The following is a 20,266-nucleotide window of genomic DNA, read 5'->3' on the forward strand; positions in this document are numbered from 1 at the left end:
AGAACTGACCGTGAGGACCAGTGATAGGGCAGGGTTACCATTTACAGATAGAGGCCTAGAAGGCTGAGGATTAGATTTAATTTTGTACTGATATGAAGCCAATCTGAGTTCCAAAATCTAGACCATCGCGGATTCTTGAAAAAAACTAATCAGGGTTGCATGAGGTACAGAGTGTGAGATCATCTTGAATATTCTCGGCTGGAATTCCGCCACGGTCCAGAAGAATTCTCGTTGCTGTCGTATGTCGACATAAGGTGCTGGTGACTCAAAAAGACGTACACAATTTGGGTCAATTGCATGGAATGCCCTGGCTTCTTCTTTGGGCAAAGTTAAGCAGCATGGGCCAACAGATGGGCCCAGAGCAGCAAGTATGTCCTTCATACTGCACCCAAATTCGTTCACCATTGAATTTACTGTTGCCATTGCAACTCCAAGAAGTGTGCCTTTCTACCTTGATTGCGCAACACCATATACTTTTTTTACTGGATCGGAAAAAAGCAAAGGTGTGCAATCGGCACCTGGCGCTGCTAAAGTGACACCTCTCTGATTTGTTATTGTCCCATTGTAGCAGGCATTCTGTTCCTACACCAAACTGTGCGTAGAGACTTAGGACCTCAGTGAATTAGGGTGTGCCAAAACTCACCTCAGTACCCATGATCCCCTACCAGACTAGCATCAGTGACTCATTGGTTCTTAGTCCTATAGCAAAAACCCCAATGATTAGTCAACCCAGAACATGAAACTTAGCATACCTCAGGTGATGTGGAAAACAAGAACACTCTTTCGTTACACCCTCATATCAGTCCAAAACTGGGAGTAAATGAGACACAAGCAAGTTTGAAATGTTTATTTCTAATGCCGTGATCTAAAGCGCAGCACCTTAGCAAATACAAGAAGACATATTATCAGAATCAATATTGTCAGCATAGTTACTATTCCATAAAATACAAAGGGAGAAAGCATGTTATAATGCTAAATGGAAACAGGTTGAATATACACCTAGATTTCACCCTCCCTAGCTAATAGGTTATTTTATAACTAGTAGAAGGTTTCTTAGGCATATGTAGGCGGCCCCATACCTCTTGGCTTTAGCAGAAGTGGATCACATCAAGTTCTGCACGAGCTCTCAGCATACGAATGTTCTCCAAGTGTGTGTGATCATGCCTACGCAGTGCATTATTAAACGCGCCAAACTCAGAGGTGGCCACAGCTGCATATATGTTATGGCTAGGACGTGCTCTGATCAGTCCGAACAACAGCCACACTGTTCAAGATAACCTTGCCGGTCTCGACACACATTGTACAGACTAAACTAGCAAAAGTGGCTTAGTAATGCAGCAATATAAGTTTATTCGCATGTAAGCAAAATACTCAGCTTTCTCTAAACAATATCGCAAATGCGTGATGTGTGCAAAGCAGAGCACGAAAGTAAAAAATGGCGTTTAAACTTCTAATAAGCCCATGCTAACAGTGTGTGAATGTATGGTTTATCCTCACAACACCATCACAGCTGTCAGGTTCAGTCTTGCCCATGATCCACACATCACTGGCATGAACAGCCTTCACAGGGTGAAACGTTTCTGGATTAAATCCCACGGCCTTTGCTAAACAACGCAGGTTTTCTGCAGTCACTGCTTTCAGATCCCTTCGCTTGCCGCTGCTGTATTAGTTTAAGGAAGTCAGATTGGGAAGGTACGAAATTCCACCGGTTCTAGTGCTGAAACCATGCATGAATATTTTATCTGGGATTAAGGGGGATTTCAGAATGGTAAACTCGCCATTTGCCGGCAAACTCCCCATGTGCATACAGATGTCGCTGTTAATGAGATCCAGTTGCTGGCAAGTGAGAATATTTGAATCATCACTCAGCCCAGCAAGGTGCTGACCATCTGCACCGCTGCTGTCCACACCTAAGATCTCATGTCCAACTTGGTACACTTCAGTAAAAAGACAATCGATGTACACCTACATCACAGCTTTTCTATGCAATGGTAATATGAGTTTTATAACGCTCGAGTTCGTCTCCTCAATGTTCTGTTTAACAGTGTACAGTGTGGGGATGTATGACGTTACAACGCATACTTTTACATCGCATGCCTTTAGAACGAGGTATTTACAACGAATACCATTACGACGCATAGTGCTTTGGGGCGCTGGATAGTGAATAGTTTAATTTACTATTCCAACTCCAGTCCCTGTGGGCACTAGGGAAGGTGTTGGACAGTAAATTAAACTTATTCCCTATCCTAGAGCGCCCCCCAGCGCAATGCGTTGTAATGGTTTGCGTTGTAAAAGTTGCATCGTAAAGGCACTGCGTGGTAAAAGTTGCATTGTAAAGGATGTTTCCCACAGTGTGGCTGCGACACTTGACTTGGTGACCAGCTCAATACTTCTTCTCAGTCCCTGGAAGCTTGATGGATGCAGATCCTTCCTCCACATCCCTTGCCTCCACTGGATCTGTGTGAAGCACTGTTAATTGCTCCCTTTGTGTGGGGAGGCCTTTGTTTCTGCTGCTGAAGAGAAATGTAATTAACTGGATAGAGCAGGGTGACAAAAGGCCTGGGCTCTGATCCTAAACTGAGCCAGAGAAATATGATAATCCTTGATGACCCATATGTTGTACAGATATCTCCTTGGAACTCTCAGATATGGCTGTGATGGACATGCTCCACCCCATTTTGATACATGGCTGGTCTTTGTGGGCCAAAGAGAAGTCACACTGCACTCTATGGCAGTCTTCCCCATAGGCGTATAATGAAGTGTCACTGCAGATAACACGGTAAACCACGCTGACTTTCCCTATGAGTGTACACTAACATTATAAGGCCTACCCCAGGTCAAAATCTATTCATGCAGAGTCCCTTCTGCACAGGCTACCTGTGTGCAGGTATCTGGCGGCACATGACAGGAGTCTCACATATGCTGCCCTCACACGTATGCACAGGCATATGTTCACATGTAATCAGCCAAGAGCCCCTTACCCTTGGTGCGTTGCAGCGGTTTATCTTAGAAGGAGGACACTGACAGTGAACATGCGCAATTGATTTACCTTTTGTTTACCGTGGGTGAGTTACCTGCTGTGAGGCTCACCCACAGTAAAAAGGTCAAATAAGAGGTGATCAAAAAGCACAAATTCCATGTGGATTTTGATGGGCAGAACCCATTGCTTCACATGCAGTTTATATCCCTTCACGTTGTACATGTTTTCTAGAAGGTAAGTGAATACAGATGTGATTTCTACAATATTAAAATACCACTATTTGCTTGTGTTTGCTTTGTAGTGAGTGGTTGTCCTTTCTGTGCAAAAATCATGACTGAATCTGCCTGATTACCATAATATGCAAGAGTTTTGGTCCTCATTACCCCCATTGGTAAACCCTGCACTAACAATGTTTGTGGTATATTGGTTTGTCAACTCTAAATTTGTACATATTTCTAATTTTATGACTATGCCCAAATGGTTGCCTTTTGGGAAAGGTATACTCAATAATGCAGGCCTGCGATTTTTTTATCTAACAAGCCCGTAATCAAGCCTATTGACCTGAAGGATTCCCCTGCTATTGCTTCGTAGATGATACGCAGATACTTCTGAAGCTGGAAAACCCAAGGGACATTTTAACATCAGAAATCATCAATCGTCTCTGGGCCAGTGGTCAATGGATGACATGGAGCCACCTCAAATTGAATGCTTCTAAAACTGAATACTAGCCCATGGTGCCTGTAAAACCTAAGACCCTCTCTGCGCCTGGCCTGATGATTTAGGACCACCACCAATACACCTAAGAAACCTCGGAATTACCATGGACCCCAAGCTATCACTGAATGCACAAGGTAGCCAAATCAAGCTTTCTCTCAATTAAAAGGCTGTGACACATCTTCCTGCACCTAGGATTCCTCACCAGGTTCGAATCACCATCTCATTTGTCCTATCTAAACTGGATTATGCTAATGCTGTTTCACAGCTCACGTCTGTCATTTATGAGAAAAGTACAGAGAATTCAGATCCTACCTACATGTAAAACCACAAGAACACATTTCCCATGCCTTGAGGGCCCGACAATGGCTACCAGCTGCCAGAAGATCTACTTTCAAGCTGCTTTGTACCAGACGCAAAGGAACAGATGACAAAGGACCACTCTTCGTCAAGAAGAAAATAAACAAACACATAGAAAAAAGGAACCTATGCTCAAGAATGGCTCCCCAACACAATTTTGCCACATACAAAAAATAAATATGGGTGAAAAATCTTTCTCTGTTCAAGCAGCCAAACTGGAATGTCCCCACATGACAACTATACTCACCTCACAACAGTGTGAAAACAAAAGTACACTCAGGCATGTCCAACTATGGGTCTCACAGTACAGAGATGAATTTGCTGTTATAAATGTTATGGTACATTGAACTATGCTTCCTGTTCTAAGCTGATACATTCATATAAGAAGAAAATTTACATTACATCACAAAAGACGTGCATATCAGACAATGGCATAATTGCTGCTTCTATGTACGTATACGTGTGTATATACAGAAGAGTTTATAACTGCAACTAAAACTCTAAGAAAGGCAATGAAAAAATGTGCGTACTTCACCACTAGATAACTGTGCACATCAGACCATGTAAATATTACTACTTCTGTGCACGTGTGGGTATCTAAATAGATGGGCTTTCTCCAGTCAATAAACCTTACCAAGTATTATGTACATATGTGTATCTATAAGTTCTTTTCAGTTTTTTATATATATCAAAATAAAATTCCTTTGAACCTTTGCCCCACTCTCTTTCTCTCTCGGACTCAACCAAAACCTTTCTGACTACTATGAACCCCCAAACGTCCTTCTCAAACAGTCCCCCCTTTTTTAGGTCGAGCCTGGGAAGCACATGCGTTGCTCTGCGAGGCATGCTGTATTCGAATATGGAGTTGACTCTCAGCCCACTCTCCACCCATATTTTTCATTGGCTTGTGTCATTGTCCTTTGTAAATGCTGGCTTCTGATTCATTAATAGGCTTGCTAGACCCTCCTTAGTACCGCCTTGTCTTCATTTGTAACCTCCCATGAGCACTGGCCCTTTTACTTCTGCTGTTACATAGTATATCCTATTTAGACTGTAAGCACTGTTTTCTTTAATGGTTTATCCTACTGCAGGCACCACATGCTTTCCTGCAACATTCAGCGAGCCTTGTGCGCTTTCACTTTCCAAGCAGCCCGGGACAATGGCGGCCGCTTCTTTGAAATGAAATAAGTCTCGCATTTACAAGAGTTTCAGCCATTGCCATTGTAAATGAGAAAGCCTTTTATTTATGTGTTAATTATCAAAACAGATTTAAAAAAAACCATTGTCATTTACAATGCCAATAGCTCAAATTCTGGCAAATGCAAGACCTATTGCATTGCAAATGCTTATTTAGCCTTGTCACCCAACAAAAAGGCACATGACCACTACTTACAACAACAAAAAAACTTACTAATTCCCTTTTAAATCCATTCCTTTCACTCTATCTCTACTCTAAACTCTACTGAACACACAAAAATCAAAAGCACAAATCTAACCCAACTAATACACAAAGGAAAGAAAAATTCACTGATCTACTAACTATTAACCTATAAACATGGGCTCCAGGGTTGTGCACTACTCTCTGCAAATCACTTCAATGTGTAAGGGCAGAGCTTTTGACTTTGGAACTGGGGAACCAGGTTTGAGTCCCAGCGTGGGATCAATATCTTGTGATTTTGGGCAATTCACTTAAACAACGCGTGCCTACAAATAAAATTAATGTGTAATCTAAGTGGTGCTCACGTAAAAGGCTCCAATACCTTTGGGTAGAGTTCACGTTATATAAAACTGGGGGGGGGGGGAAGCCATATGGCTAACAAGCTTATAATAGAAACCACAACCCTATTTGTTGTTTCTACCGGTCTGACCTATGGTAAAACAATGTACTCCACTTCAGTGCCACTTAACACACATGGGCCAACCAGCGGGTGGAAAACTGTTTTTATTCCCCGATCCAACATCCACAAAAAGGTCTCTTGCTGCCAGGATGACACCTTTCACTGGATGGCCCCTTTAAAAAGACTAGGGGGCATATTATCAAGGGATTTATCTCCGCTTTTTTGGCTTTAAAAGCCAAGAAAGCGGAGATAAAATTATCTCCCTATCAGCAACAGGGTGCTAACACGCAAATTCGCATGTTAGGACCCTTTCTCTCTATGCTTCCCCTTGCATCTCTAATGAGATGCAAAGGGGGCGTTCCTGAGAAAAATAATAGGAGAAATGTTGTTGAGCGACATTTCTCCTATTATCAAGGATTTCGCTAACCCTGTTAGTGATAAAAAAAAGCAGCGCTAACCGCAGTTAGCGCTGCTTTTTTTACACCTGGTATTTTCCTGACTTAGCCATGATATCCTATGGAAGGTGAATATCATGGCTAAGTTTGTGAGCCCCTATTATCAAGCTAACGCCAAACTTCGAGAGATTATTGTTGGTTTTCCAGCGATAATCTCTCATTTGGCAGTTAGCGCGAGGATTTTTATCACTTCTGAGATAAACCTTGCTAATAGCAAGTTATCTCTGTGATCATTTCCGGTGATGCTTAGTGTTAAAAAATGTGTTACTAAGCCTCGTTAGCGATAAATATCGCTAATCCTTGGTAATATGCCCCTCTTTCGTCTAGAATGAAGTACCTCCTCCAAACACACCAAAACAACTCTGTGACAGTAAACGTTCAGTGCATACTGCGAGACATGCAATCGCTCTTCTGTTGTGCTCACATCAGATCTACAAGAAATATTATACACCATCATCCTGGTTTTAAGTATGTTGCTGGTTTGGAGCACTCGGCTGTCTTCCAGAAAAGAATAAACTTAAGTGCAGACAGAAGTTTGGAGCTGGCCCGTGAAACCTGGTGAGTATAAGTACGTTGCTCGCACTTTTACTTATTGCAACATACCATATTTCGCTAGAATGAGAAAAGTGGTAATAATCTAATGTTTGTTTAAAAAAAATGAAGGTGTACGCAGTGTAGGCGTATTTTAGAAGCACCAGTTGAGTATTTTAGCCTGTGTATTTATGTATTTATTTTTAGATGGCTTAGAAACCATACAATGCTCTTACAGTATTATTTCATAATACTATTCTCGCTGTACGTATTATACTTTGCAGCCTGCTTAACGATTGTAGCAGTTCAGTTCTCTTGCATGAGAAAGAAGACTGTTCAATAAACCTTTTTATTGAAAACGCCCGTCTCACTATTTCTCTGCAACTCTGTAGAAACGAAGCATGCACGATTGACTGAGTGAAATACTTATCTATTGTTTTCATGACTCTGAAGATACGTTTTTATCCTTGGAGAAAAAAAGGTGCCATGTTTATGCGGTTGTCAGAAACGAATCCCTTCTTGTGAATTCGAGAAAGTTTCTAGTGACCTCTGAGCTAGCTGGCACTCACAATTAAGTTTAGTATATTCAATAGAGACCTAGTTGACCTAAGTCGTACGTCAAATCTATAGGATATTTTATTCCAATGCGCAGAGCCTATTGGGAACATAGGAACTACACTACAGAGATCTGAACCTAAATCCATAGTTTTTTTGCTCACCATGCCATTCCAGTTTGAACCCAGCCATATGCAAATCAGTCGTGGCCCTGTGCCCCATTGGAACAGTCTAGCCTGAACTGCCAAGCCAGGTCCTCCCTGGACTGGAAACAAGCATCCTAGGACCGGTTTCGGGCTTTCAGCCCTCATCAGCCAGGATAGCTTGATTCCAGTGGCATGGAGAGCACGGGACTCACGTCTGAGCATACCCGTCGCATTCAGGGTGACAAATGCAAAAACAACAATTGATAGACAGAATGCAGAACAATGTCATACATTCACCCCAGTACAGAGATCTGGGCCTAAATCCATCGTTTTGTTGCTCACCATGCCATTCCAGCTTGTACCCAGCCATATGCAAATCAGTCCTGACCCTGTGCCCCATGGGACCAGTCCAGCCCGAACTGCCAAGCCAGGTCCTCCCTGGACTGGAACAAGCATCCTTGGACCGGTTTCGGGCTTTCAGCCCTCATCATCCAGAATAGGTTGATTCCAGTGGTATGAAGAGCATGGGACTCACGTCTGAGCATACCCGTCCCACTCAAGGTGACAAATGCAAAAACAACAATTGATGGACAGAATGCAGAACAATGTCATACATTTACCCCAGTACAGAGATCTGGGCCCAAACCCATCGTTTTTTTAACACCATGCCATTCCAGTTTGAACCCAGCCATATGCAAATCAGTCTTGACCCTGTGCCCCATGGGAACAATCCAGCCCGAACTGCCAAGCCAGGTCCTCCCTGGACTGGAAACAAGCATCCTAGGACCGGTTTCGGGATTTCAGCCCTCATCAGCCAGGATAGCTTGATTCCAGTGGCGTGGAGAGCACGGGACTCACGTCTGAGTATACCCGTCCCACTCAAGGCGACAAATGCAAACACAACAATTGATGGACAGGATGCAGAACAATGTCATACATTCACCCCAGTACAGAGATCTGGGCCTAAACCCATTGGTTTTTTAACACCATGCATTCCAGTTTGAACCCAGCCATATGCAAATCAGTCTTGACCCTGTGCCCCACGGGAACAGTCCAGCCCGATCTGCCAAGCCAGGTCCTCCCTGGACTGGAAACAAGCATCCTAGGACCGGTTTCGAGCTTTCAGCCCTCATGAGCCAGGATAGCTTGATTCCAGTGGCATGGAGAGCACAGGACTCACGTCTGAGCATACCCGTCCCATTCAGGGTGACAAATACAAAAACAACAATTGATGGACAGAATGCAGAACAATGTCATACATTCACCCCAGTACAGAGATGTGGGCCTAAATCAATCTTTTTTTGGCTCACCATGGCATTCCAGTTTGAAGCCAGCCATATGCAAATCAGTATTGACCCTGTGCCCTATGGGAACAGTCTAGCCCGAACTGCCAAGCCAGGTCCTCCCTGGACTGGAAACAAGCATCCTAGGACCGGTTTCGGGATTTCAGCCCTCATCAGCCAGGATAGCTTGATTCCAGTGGCATGGAGAGCACGGGACTCACGTCTGAGCATACCCGTCGCACTCAGGGTAACAAATGCAAAAACAACAATTGATGGACAGAATGCAGAACAATGTCATACATTCACCCCAGTACAGAGATCTGGGCCTAAACCCATTGTTTTTTTTGCTCACCATGCCCTTCCAGTTTGAACCCAGTCCTATGGAAATCAGTCTTGACCCTGTGCCCCATGGGAACAGTCCAGCCGAACTGCCAAGCCAGGACCTCCCTGGACTGGAAACAAGCATCCTAGGACTGGTTTCGGGCTTTCAGCCCTCATCAGCCAGGACAGCTTGTGGGAAGGGTATGCCCAGACGTGGGTCCTGTGCTCACTACACCACTGGAGACAAGCTATCCTGCCTGATGACGGCTGATAGCCAGAAACCGGTCCTAGGATGCTTGATTCCGGTCCAGGGAAGACATGGCTTGGCAGTTCGGGCTGGACTGTTCCCATGAGGCACAGGGTCAAGACTGATTTGCATATGGCCATGTCTGAACTAGGGTGGCGTGGTTAGCAAAATAACAATAGATTAAAACCAGATCTGTGACTGGGGGTGAATGTTTTGCCATTGTGCAACATCCTGTCCATCTTCTTGTGTGTTTTGCTGTTCGCCCTATGTGGGAAGGGTATGCCCAGATGTGGGTCCCGTGCTCACTACGCCACTGGAGTCAAGGTATCCTGGCTGATGACGGCTGATAGCCAGAAACCGGTCCTAGGATGCTTGATTCCGGTCCAGGGAAGACATGCGAGGGGCTGTTGATCGCGCATAGATTTAGGGCTAACCTCCCTAGATGCCCTGACCTGGCTCACCGACGCAGCACACATAACGCGTACCTTCTCAGACCATGCGCCGGTCCAGATCCGCCTCCGTCTTCCCCACTCCCGCAATGTCCATTTACCTGGCGTCTCCCCCCAAACGCTCTCCGGGACGCTGTCTTTTGTGCGGACATTCAAACAGCTATAACTAAATTATTTTGACTTAAACAAGGGTTCCATGGACTCTGCTTCGGTTCTATGGGAGGGGTTTAAGTCCGTCATTCGTGGTGAATGTATTTCCAAACAGGCTGGTGACCTCTGCTCCATCCGCAACACTCTGGCTAAGCTTGAAGCGGAAATTAAAGATCTGGAAGCCTCTCAGGCTTCCATATCTTTGGCTCAATGGCTCAATGGTTAGAGCGGCAGACCCTGATGCAGAGGTCTAGCCCGGGACCAGGGTTCAATTCGCCGCCTCGGTGCCTATTCCAATCATGGAGTCCCACTCTGCAACTCTGGGCAATAGCTTGCTTAATCTCCAGAACGGCCCCCACAACGCTAAGGATGCCTGGCCTCCACCTTGGGGGTGCCCAGGAGTGGACACCTCACAGGGAAAGCCAGGATGGGTTCCACAGCGGTATTCGTACAAGCGCCTTGAGACCCTTGCGGGTGAGTAGTGCGCTATACAAGTATCAATTTACATTTACATTTACACCCCTGTCCTGAGACGCTGGCTTTAATTCGTCAAAGTGGCTGAAAGGACCTTCGTCAAAAACACACAGAGTTCTCTGAGGAGGCGGATCGCGAGCTGTCCTTCTTGGATAGGGAGGGTCGGGCTCGTCGGGCTCGTCGTTTCGGTGAGGGCGACTGCCCGGGACGTATCTCGCCAATCTCCTTCGCTCACCACGAGCTGCTTCCTATAGTGACAGTGGTTTGTGTAGGACTACCTCCCCGGAGAAAATCAAGTCCTGTTTCTTGGACTTTTTTTCACAGCTATATGCTGCCGGCACTCCTCCGCCGCGGGAGGCCTTTGATCAATACTTTGAACCTATTGAGCTGGTCTGGCTAGAGGCCTATCACCGGAAATTTCTAGATGAACCGTTCTCTAGGGAGGAAATACTTGCTGCCATCGGTAGCTTACCCGGGGATAAGGCCCCTGGCCTGGATGGCTTTCCAGCCTCATTTTACAAAGTGTATGCCGATCTTCTAGAACCACACTTGGCGGCAATGTATAATGAATCATTCGATTCTTGCCTCTTCCTGGTGTCGCTCCATGAGGTATTGATCGCACTGCTTCTCAAACCCGGCAAACCTGCGGACCGTCGTGATTCCCAGTGCCCCTCCCCCTACTCAACATTGATAACAAAATTTTCACCAAACTGATAGCCTCCTGTCTTCTGTTACTCATGCCCCTCATTGCCCTTCCTGGCCAATCCGGTTTTATTCCCAGTAGGGCTACCTCGCACAACCTCCGCACAATTTTTTCGGTTTTGCATCAAATTAATCTTATTCTCCCAGCGGTGGCTGCTCTGCTGGACGCTACAAAGGGGTTCGACACTCTTGAGTGGCCCTTTTTATTCTACCTATTGCCACGCATGGGCTTCAGCGAGATGTTAATCCGCAAGATCAAGCTCCTCTACACCAATCCCTGACTCCTCGGGCCCGGTGGACACGCTTTTATTCTACCAGCTGCGTGCTATTTGCCTGAATCTACACTCTACATTCCCTCAGCCCCCACCCACCATGCTGGCTCTGGATTTCATGTACACATCCACGTCCCCGCACAAATTAGTAACTGTACGCTTTTACACTGACGTCCACCTCTATTTCTTCGGATCAGGCGCGTGAGGTGTGGGGCGCTGATCTAGGTATGGACATTGCGCAGGCTGACTGGCTATACTGCTGTAACCAGACGAAGAAGCTATCACCCAATTACCGGCTCAGTCTGATACATTTAAAGTATCTGCACAGGTTATATCGCACCCCTGCTCAGCTCCACAGGCTCGGGCTCATTCCAAGGGACACTTGCATGCATTGCGCTGCCCCTGCCGTGGACTTCGCACACCTAGCGCGGTTGTGCCCCAAGGTCTCAGAATTCTGAAGGGTGGTTTGCTCCACTATTTCTGACATTATTAGCACCAAAGTGCACCCTGACCCTCCCCTGTGCCTCTTTGGTTTCGTTAAATTCTGTCCTGATGCTTCCAGACGCCTGATTGCGATGCTGCTGGTCCTGGCTAGGCGTAGGGTGGCCATGTGTTGGGGTCGTAGACCTGCTCCTAAAGCTGAGAGCTGGCTGGAGGATGCCTCTCGGTGTCAGACTCTGCTGTCGGAGTTCTGAGATTTACTACCCGTCAAGTCCCGACCTGTTGACTCTTGTGACCTATCTACATTCCCGTTCCCACCCCAGTGGTGCTGCCTCTCCCGCGCTCCCCGCTGGCCTTGCGCCCGCAGCGGCCACCGGCGCTGGTCAGTGACTGCCTCCTCCCTAATGGCTGGCTCCCCCGCCTTCCGTCACTCCCCACTGATGTTATTGCTGTAGATGTGACCCCCCATGAGGGGAGGGTCCCCTGTGTAGTGGAGCTGCGATTTCAACCTTAACATATACCTGCCTGTTGCGAGATGTAGTCTACTTGTGTCCGAATGCTTGACTGGATTTTTTAATGTGACAGTTTGATCTGCTATGTTGCACAGTGTAATGTGTCTGATTTTAATTTCACAATAAAAGTTTTGAAAAATTAAAAAAAAAATGGTGCAGTGTGATACACTTGAAAAAGCTCAAATTACAAACTGTGCTAAACTCTACTTTGCGAGCTTATCGTCAACCCCTCACTCAACCTCCAGTGAAAGTCAGGCAACATTGATGTTTGACAAAGCAATGACAACAAAGATACCCCAGTGGACCAATCAGACAGAAAGAGATTAGAATGCTGTTTATACGAGGGACTTGGGTCAGAAACAAAGGATGAAAACATATGCTGGCCGAAGACGACATGCAAAAAACATCATTTTCTAGAGAGAAGATAGAGTGCTCTGAAACACCATTGACTGCTGCCGCCTTTTTGCCATCCCAGCAGATCTTAGATCATGATGATGGAAGATCTAAAAAAATAATAAATATTTTACTAGACCTGCAGTTTCAGTAACGTGAACAATATACTCGACTCAACTGTATTGTAATTTACCCATAAACTGGTGTCATTATGTCATCCTATGCAAATATTTTATATTACAGAGCCATCTTCTTCATTATCACATACAAGAGCACCTTCCAATATTTGAGTTCAGCATTCCAGCTATACAACTAAGACTAACTGGTTTCATTTAATAGATTAAACATTCGGTCCATACATAACAAGAATCTAGCCCATTTAGAGGGTACACTGAAGATGCGATGTTACATCGCATGCGCTACAATGCATGTGATTAAAACGCATTTTTTAACAAATATTTACTAAGGTCCTTACAAGGGGAGAGCAAATAAAAGAAGAGCCCAAGTTCGAATACCAGTTGTGGGAATATTGTCACATCAAACTTAAAAAATATATTAACTTGATCACATACAATGGATTCTTATCTGTGATGAGTCATCTCTTATAAACCAGTTCATGGAGTTTATTGGTCTGTAATAAAGGGGACCACACAAGGGTGTGCTGCATTCTCGTAAATACAGCACATCCTTGCGTTGTTTTCAATGACCCAGCTTGGCACAGCAAAATTGCTTGCGGCACCGTGCTGCACCTTTTCATTGTAAATTTGCCCCTTGGTCTTCTGATGAATACTTCTAACTACCAATTCCTCACATTTGGAATATATACCAAAGCAATACCTCCCAGGTGGAGGATCTGTGGAATGGGTTCTGACCAAAACATCCTGCATGACAGAATGGGTGAAATTCCCTTACCGTCGGACCTGGCTGTCAAGGCACTTGTCATGGCCTGACATATGTCAAGGGCAAGGCACTTGGCATGCCAATGAAGTGGTATCAGCTTTGGCCCTGGTTGAATCATTTATCAGTCAATCTGGAGGCTGGTTCTTGGCCAATGTGTAGTAGATTTTAATATAAATGACTATCTACCTTGACAAAGTCCTTTCCTGGTTCATCTTACCTTTCGTTAATTTCTTTTTGGGATCCAGTCATTGGAGTCTTTCCTCCTCTTTTAGAGGCAGAGCAAAGAATGTTGGGAGAGTGATAGATTGGTCAAAGTGAAAATGAGTCATGAGTTTTAGCAGAAAGGCCTCCCTGGTCCTAAACATTAGTTTTTCTGGAAAAAAAGGTGATGTAGTCCACAAGTGCCAACAAATACCCTTCAATAGTGCCCACTGCAAGATCTTACTGGACCAAAATAAAACAAACAAAAATCCAATATTTTGGGTTTCAAAGGGTCTGTTTTGTGTTCTTCACATAAGGCCACAAACTTGTTCCAGTGCACGGCATAAAGAGACTTCATGGATTGGCACCTGGGAGAAAGGATGAAATCCACAATCTCAGGTGGTAGATCAAATGCAGTCAATTGCCACCACTTAATCTCCATGCATGGTGATATAGATTGCACAGGTTCAGCAGCAGAACCCTGCCCTGCTGTTGCAATGGAAGATCTTCCCAAAGTGGTAGCCTGATTAGAAGACAGATGGTCATGCACAGAAGTTCTGGGTACCACAATGTACTTCATCAGTGCAGAGCCACCAGGAAGACTTGGCCCAGACGTTTCTGATCTTCAGAACTTGAGCAGGAGAGGCAGTAGTGGGAAGGCATATAGGAGTCCCAAGCTCCACTCCACCCTGAATGCATCTACTAGAGAGAACTCTCATACACCCAGAAGCTATGACACTGCACGTTCTCCACAATGATGAAAAGATTCAGCCAGGGTTCACACTGATGTCATCTCCCCAATGTCGGAAGATGACCCATGCCACCTCCAGATGTAACTGCCATTTGTGATCCACCATGCATTGCCAGCTGAGTTCGTCTGCCCTTGCATTAAAAGGTCCTGACACATGGACACATGGTTCACTATCAAAGAAATCCCCTGACACACAAGCCAATACCAGAGGATTAGAGCCTGCTCACACAGGCCCCAGGATCCCATCCACCCTCCTTGTTGCAGTACCACATGGCAGTGATGTAGTCCCTGAGAACCTGCATCAGCCTTCCCTTGATGGGGGTAGGAAGGCCTTCAATGTCAGGCAAATGGCCCACAGCTCAAAACAATGTATGTGGAGCTAGGTTTCTGCCTGAGACCAGAACCCTCTAATCTGCACCTCACGCAGATGACCTCCCCAATTCAGCAGTGATGCATCCATCACCACTGTCAGCTCCGGGTGATGAAAGGGGAGCAGCCATCACTGTAGATCTTTTGCAGTCTTCTCCAAAACCTGGATTATGTCCACCAGGTTCCCTTGGTGCTGGGCCCACTGTGACTTCAGATCCAACTGCAGAGACTGCATGTTACCTGGTGAAGTGGACAAGCAGCATGTTTGAGGTCACAGGTCAAGAAATATCAGAGCTGCTCACACCAACATCCAGGCCCGAGTTTGAAACTTCAGATTTATAGCCTGAATGTCTTGGACTCATTGTGACAGAGGAAAGGGCCTGACCAGCACTGTGTTCAGACCAGCTCTAAAAAGAAGTCTCTGCAAAGGAGTCAGATGTGACTTCAGCTCAATGTTCAAGAAGTCCAACTATGTTAGGAGGTTTGCTGTCATCTGGAAGTGATCTATGACTGACGGTAGCGAGCCTGCCTTCAATAGCCAGTTATCGAGGTAGGGAAAAATTGCTATTTCCACCCTTTGAAGATGGGAGGCGACCTGTGGCCATCACTTTTGTGAACACTTGAGACGGTTATATAACGTGAACATTACCCAAAGGTGTTAGAGCACTTTACAATATAAATATTGTGTTACACAAAAAGTTACAGATGCTTTAAATTTAACAAATATTACCAAAAAGAATTACAAAAGTCAAGAATTACAAAAAGGCAGATTACAGAAAAACAAAATGAATAAGAGTTGTGTGTATACAGCAGTAAAATGTTTGAGGTAGTGCAGAGGTCTTTGCCAAGAGTTGATTGCAATGTCTTATATCAATAGAGCAAAATGGCTTTCAGGTCTGTGTCGAAAGTCACCAGCGAGGTGGTTGTGCTGTGTGTAGATATGGAGGTAATGAGGGAGTCAAATTTTGGTTGCGCTACTTGAGTAGGATTGCGCTAATTGGTAGTTAAATGGGAGATGATGGTGCTGCTTAGAGGCGGGCGAGCTACTGGAAGCTCGCACCTGAAGCCTGGGGTTTGTTCAGATGAAGGTCCTGTTAGAACCTCAAGCCCATCACAAGCGGAGCTTTCATGCAGCTTTTGCTTGCCGCCCTCTACCCAGGATGTGGCATTACTGTCAGAGATACCGACTTTGGAACTGGGGAACCCGGTTTGAGTCTTGGTGTTGGCTCACAATCCTGTGGTTCTGGGCACTTCACTTAATTTCCCTGTGCCTTTAAACAATGCATGTGACCGTGTGTAATATAACTTGTGCTCATTTAAAGTACTCATCCTTTGGGACGAGTTCACGCTGTAATTAAAAACTGCAGAAGATGAACAAAGAGGTCAAAACAAAACCTTCATATACGGAAAGACAAATAGCAACCCTTTTCCTGGCTGATTTGTGTGGTGTCTTGCGAATTAACAATGATGAACTCCGCAGAGCTATGACGTAATGAATAGAGTGTATTGCAGTGAACGCTGCTTTAGAATGCTGAGTTTGCAGTTACTCACAGACAAATAAAGGCATATTTTACTAAGTTCTGTGTGTGGCGTAGTCACTGGCGGGTATCCCATCTGGTAAGATGCTGCCAATGGTGACGAGGTAGGGGATAAGTAAAATGAAGATTAACAGAGTTTGGGGTGGTCCAAGCAAACTGCTCGTGCATGCCATGTGTGCAGACATCGAAGAACGGAATCACTGTTTAATGCATGTAGAGACAAAGCACAGTTACAGCTGCTGCTGTGAAGCAGTTGAAAATTACAAGTGCTGCCAAGCAGAGATCAATCTGGTGTAAAAATTACAATGCAATCGCAGTGGTGGCTGATGATATTTGAAAGTGCGTAAATGTTTCGGTATGAGTGCCTTGTGGCGAGCAAGTGTAGCGAGAGGGCTCGACCGTCGTAAGATGGGTTCGGGTGAAAAAAGAATGGGGAAATAAATAGTGCATTTTCAAGCAAATTTGAGAAAGCAAGTTTAAAAAAGCAGTTGTAAAAGTGACGGGACCCTGCCCACTTAAAGCCCTAAGTTAGTTTACACTTTTTCTGTACTACTAGTCACATAGACTGTTATAGGAAAGTTTCTCACTTAACTTTTTTACCATCCAAACTTGCATTTAATATCAGGATAATTGTGCAAATGGATGGTTCGATGAATGGGTAGGCAAATTTGCTTGTCTTGTAGGCAGGTAAGTAAATGATGGATACATTTACTGAATACTAGATTAATCGATAGATGAAGGGTGGTTGGATGGGTGGGTTGATGGCGGTTGGATGGAAGGGGTTGTAAATGAATGCATGCAGGTATGTTTGTATGGATGGATGACTAGTGATGTGGATGGATGGGTGAGTGGCTGAATGTGTTTGAGGAGGATGGATGGATGGGTAGATGGATGAATGAGCAAATGTGCTGATGGGTGAATGAATGGATATGTGGGTTATGGATGGATGAAGTTGTGGGGCGACTAGACGGATGCTGGAAGGAAGGGATGGATGGATAGATGCAGAGAAGAACAAATGGGATTTTGGATGGATGATAACTTGGTGAATGGAGAGATGACATGAATTGATGAGTAAATGGGTGGTCAAACATATAGTCTTGGTGGCAGGATGGATGGACAGGATGCTGGAAGAGGTGGATTCATGGTTGGATCCCTAATGGAACAGTGGCTAGATTCTTAATGGAAGGCTGAATGGATAGATAGGTGTATGGTAGGATGGGTGCATAAAGCATGTCTTTAGTACAATGCATACTACTAATAGCAGTGGATATGTATCTAGCTATAATTGTCATTAAACTGATTGGATATTAGAGTAATTATATTAGCATATTGCTCTTCACAATGTTAAGAACCACTGGCTATTGAGAAGCAAGTCTTCTCAACTAAAACACTGTATAGAGGTCTGCAACTGACAATTTCTGACCACAGAAAAACAATGTGTTATAATCAGATAAACACAAGCCAACTATATATGTGTGTGCTGTATATTCATGTGCTCTCAAAAGACACACAAATGATGGACGGAATGAAGAACAAATCAGACATTCACCCCCAATCAGGAGAGCAGTGTTAAATCAATTGTTCTTTTGCTCACCATGCCACCCCAGTTAGACCCAGCCATATGCAAAGCAGTCTTGACCCTGCTCCTCATGGGAACAGTCCAGTCCAAACTGTCATGCCAGGTTCTCCGTGGACCAGAAGAAAACATCCTGGGACCAGTTTCGGAGTATTAACCCTCATCAGTAAGGCTAGCTTAGATCCAGTGGCAAAGTGAACCCGGGACATAGGTCTGGACATACCCCGCGCACTTAGGACGAGAAAGCAAAAGACACACAAATGATGGACGAAATGCAGAACAAATTAAACATTGTGCCCAGTCAAGAAATCTGTGTTAAATCAATCATTCTTGTGCTCACCATGCCACCCCAATTTAGACCCAGCAATATGTAAATCAGTCTTGACCCTGCCCTCAGTAGCAGCGTGAGACCGGGACCCACCTCTGGGCATGCTCGGTGCACTTAGGACGAGAAAGCAAAAGAAACACAAATGATAGACGAAAGGCGGAACAAAATAAATATTCCGCTTCACTCAAGAAATCTGGGTTAACTCCATTGTTCTTTTGCTCACCATGCCACCCTAGTTTAGACCCAGCCTTATGTAAAACACTGTATAGATTGCATGGCAAGCAGAAGTCAATTTCTAGCCACAGAAAAGCGATGTCTTTTAATCGGCTAAAAAATCTTACTAAATGCATGTGCTACATGCATTGAGGGAGCTGGGATGAGACGTAACTGGCCCTTGATGTTACTAACAGGCGGTGCATTATGCTGGTGCACAGTGGTACGAATAGGACACACATCTTTGAGACTTTGAGTGGGGTTATGGCCATCTGAGTCTTGATATATAGAGGCCAGAGAAATGTTGTGCATAGTTAAGTAGCATCTGTCTCTTACTGGAACCTGTTATGTGCCTCCTGTGTACTCTGTGGTTGAGATATTGTCAGGCACACACGTCATATGTTTGTTGATAAATATCGCCTCCTTTGATTTGAGCTGTGAATGTAAAGCCTGTGAGACAGATTTACATCTCTGTCTCTGTCTTTACATAGCGAGTCCGCGGTCGGGAGTCTGGGCAGCGTCATGCGTTATTCAGAGGGGCGTAAAATTAACAGCTAAAGACAGACATTGATTACGCATAGCTGCACAATTTACCCATATAACTACTGTGACGCTAGATAATACGAAAGAAGTCAAAGAAAACAGAAACAGATGGACACCCTATGACCAATGGGACACATCTGAAGTATATATGGGCCTGCTTTTGAATAAAGGAAGCCACCCATATATATACACTAATTGATTCCCCAATCAACCTCCGCTGCATTAACTTGAAGAAAGCAAGCAGTCCTGAAGAAGGTGGATTGAATGATAGGTATCCACTGAAACATGTGTCGGCCTGTTCTTTTTCCAGCTGGCGGCAATACCATGGATACTAAAGTAGAATTCTCACCATGAGTTTTTTCTGTTGAAAGCCATTTTTAAGTTGGAAAATAATTAATGTGATGTGATGTGTATATGAGAATGTTTGGTATGTTATGACTGGATGTGAGGTTAGTATTTGTGATTATGGTATTGGGACACATTTAACATTGTTATATTGTATGTATTTGTATTTTTTTGCACAAGTTATGTCAAATTTGCACATTTAATAGTATCGTATCGATGTTGCATTATTTATGATTTGTTTTGTACATATGGACACAGAGAAAATTATGGTGACTTTTATTACCATTTACAAAAATAAACGTATTATTAAAAAAGAAGAGAGAAATAATTGATGAGAGAAAACAATAAACAAAATGTGAATAGATGTATCTCTTGCAGATTGTTTTTGATATTTCCAAGCATTGGGACAGCCCAACAGAGATTATTTTATCAATGTATAGTTAGAGCTGGTCGAGTGGGAGGTGCATGTTCATATATATTTCAATGTTCCCCTTTTTCTCCCAGATCACATAATCCTACCTTTTTCTTTACAGCTTTAAATAGGTCCACTGCAAGCAGTAACATTAAATACAAAAGATGTCTGTAGTGGGTTGTGAAGAGGGGGGCTAGTTTATGGGTGATACTCGAAGAATTGTGAAACGAGATGGAGTTAATTGTACGGCCAGGGCCCGTGTGCACA

The 20,266-nt window shown here is 44.5% G+C and overlaps 1 pseudogene; it reads right to left on the bottom strand.

Moving 5' to 3' along the window:
* Positions 1 to 76: 76 nt before the first annotated feature.
* Positions 77 to 3,202, bottom strand: LOC144773893 (purine nucleoside phosphorylase LACC1 pseudogene; annotated as a pseudogene).
* Between the last annotated feature and the right edge of the window lie 17,064 nt (positions 3,203 to 20,266).

This window comes from Lissotriton helveticus, chromosome 8 (genome assembly GCF_964261635.1).
Source record: "Lissotriton helveticus chromosome 8, aLisHel1.1, whole genome shotgun sequence".
Taxonomy (NCBI): domain Eukaryota; kingdom Metazoa; phylum Chordata; class Amphibia; order Caudata; family Salamandridae; genus Lissotriton; species Lissotriton helveticus.